Consider the following 3004-nt stretch of genomic DNA (forward strand, 5'->3'; position numbering starts at 1 on the left):
AATAATTTCTGGTGGATAGGTATGAAAAAGGATATAGCTAGTTATGTATCTAAGTGTCTTACTTGCTTTCAAGTTAAGGCAGAACACCAGAAACCTTCAGGGTTACTTCAACAGTTAGAAATGCCTGTTTGGAAATGGGAACTAATAACCATGGATTTCGTTACTAAGTTACCCAAAACCAGAAAAGGTAATGATGCGATTTGGGTAATTGTAGACCGATTAACCAAGTCAGCTCATTTTCTACCCATGAAAGAAACTTTCACCATGGAAAGATTAGCAAAACTATATGTTGATGAAATAGTATCCTTACATGGAGTCCCACTCTCTATTGTATCGGATAGGGATAGTCGTTTTACCACACACTTCTGGACAAGTTCCCAAAAAGCCATGGGTACTCGATTGAATTTAAGTACGGCTTATCATCCCTAAACAGACGGACAGAGTGAAAGAACCATTCAAACCTTGGAAGACATGCTTAGAACATGCGTAATAGATTTTGGTGGAAACTGGGATGATCATTTACCTTTAATTGAATTCTCCTATAACAATAGTTATCATGCAAGCATTGAAGCTGCCCCGTTTGAAGCACTGTATGGACGCAAGTGTGAACTCCAGTTTGTTAGGCAGAGATAGGAGAAAGTCAATTATCAGGACCTGAGATTGTACAAGAGACCATCAATAAGATAACGCAAATCAAAGAAAGACTAAAGACTGCTCGAGATCGTCAGAAGAGTTATGCAGACAATCGACGCAAGCCACTAGAATTTCAAGTCGGAGACAAGGTAGTTTTGAAAGTTTCTCCTTGGAAAGGAGTAGTACGATTCGGAAAGAAATGAAAGCTGAGCCCAAGGTACGTAGGACCATTTCCAGTAATCCAACGAATAGGACCAGTTGCTTACCGTTTACGACTACCGGAAGAGTTAGCTGGGGTACATGATGTATTTCATGTATCCAACCTCAAGAAATGTCTATCTGACGAATCTCTGGTAGTACCTCTCCAAGATGTGCAAGTAAATGAAAAACTAAAATTCGTGGAAAAACCACTACAGATAGAGGACAGAAAGATTAAATTTCTTAAACACAAGCGACTGGTGCTGGTCAAGGTCAGATGGGATTCAAAGAGAGGACTAGAATATACTTGGGAGCTGGAATCAGAGATGAAACGTAAATATCCACACTTATTTCAATAAATCTCGAGGACGAGATTTTAATTAAGGTGGGGAGGATGTAAGGACCTTCAAAAATGTCCCTAACTTATCCATACATGAAAACCCGGACCCCTAAAACCCTAACCTGTATGAAAAACCAAGAAAAACAAGAATCTTGGGTTTTAGGCGGGCCGCGTAAAGGATAACCTAACTTTACGCGGGCCGCGTCAACTTGAAGATTATCCGGAAACACATTTGGGCCACGTATTAACCATCTCGCAAGCCTAGCCCATGACCCAGCAAACCTACATCTAGACTAGGCGGCCACGCGGGCCGCGTAAAGGTTGCTTATGGCTTTACGCGGGCCGCGTAAAGCCTATTTTAAGGCTATAAATAGCCTAGCTCAGGGGCTTTCATTCCGTGTCGACAAAAGTTTCAAAATACGAAGTTCTACTGTCAAAAATTATATTTTCATATAGCGAGGCGTTGCTACAATACCGGGTAATAACTCGATCGCTGCTACGATTAAATATCCGATCGATTGAAACTATCCAATGGATGTTTAAGTGCTGCCCGCATTAGGGTTATACTTTGTTATTCGTCGTGATTCCGACAGGATATTTGAGTATTGCCCAAATTCGGGTTATGCTCTGTTATTCGTTGCGAATCCGCTGGATATTTAAGTATCGCACTTTGTCATTCGTTGTGAAGGTTGTATCTCGTGAGTTATCGTAAATGTTGTATTAGTTACTAACCTGGTTCGTATGCATTATTATTTAAACTAGGTTATTCGACTTATCAGTAGGCTAAGCACTGCCCGTCTAAACTTGCAATGTAAGTCATTCTCTTTTTATCAACTGTTTTACAATACTCCAAATTATTTTCAAAATTATAATTACAGGGATTAAATTTATGTAATCACCAAATTATAGCCGGCATGTGGGGTATTGTGCACATTACTGTTGTTTTATCACTTTAGGTGGGCGAGCCTAAAATTTGTGATACTCGTCACTATTGGGTGACATGACCCAATAGTGGTATGACCATAGTCACAGATTCGGTCGAGTCACAAATACTGTGGATAATTGTTTGATAGAAACATTGTAATCTCCCTTAATACTGTAAATTATAACAACGTGTCATTTTATTAAAATGAATGATTCACTCAGTATTTCCCCGCTGACAAAATATTTTTACAACATGTTTCAGGTGATCTACTTTGAATCAAGAACAAGTGCTCAGGAGCACTCCGAAGCTTAAAGTAGTGGCTCGAATAAATAAATAAACATGTTTGTAAAATAACTGCGTCACTAGGTGATAGTTATAGTGCCGGGAAATGCCTAAAACACACTTTAAATGCAGAATTCTGCACTTAATAAACAAAATTCAGCATTTAACTATGCTAGTAAAGTGAAAAAAACTTGGCAAAATAGTCCTAGATACTTTCCAAAGTGTTGGGAATTAAATGTGTCACATAAAGCATTATAAAAGACACTTTACGGATTAATTTAGCACTTTAACGGACAACACCCAACCGAACAACCGGACTTTACCCGGGACATAAAAATATTGCCAAACGCATTGTTTTTATTTTTATGAGCTAGTTAGGGTCCCCGAACACCCTAACACACTATATATTATATAACACACCATTACCATTAACAAAACACTTGTTTCTCTAACTAGTTAGTAACTATACCATTGAAAACCAACCCCATACCCCCCCTTGGAAACGGTCACCATGGGTGTCCCCACCCATGGGTTTAGTTGAATATTATAATGGGTCTTGTTGGTGGATAATAGAACACGTTGCACATGAGGTAACGGAGAGTTGGAGTCTATAAGTATAACTACTA

The sequence above is a fragment of the Helianthus annuus genome, chromosome 9, assembly GCF_002127325.2.
Source record: "Helianthus annuus cultivar XRQ/B chromosome 9, HanXRQr2.0-SUNRISE, whole genome shotgun sequence".
Classification (NCBI taxonomy): domain Eukaryota; kingdom Viridiplantae; phylum Streptophyta; class Magnoliopsida; order Asterales; family Asteraceae; genus Helianthus; species Helianthus annuus.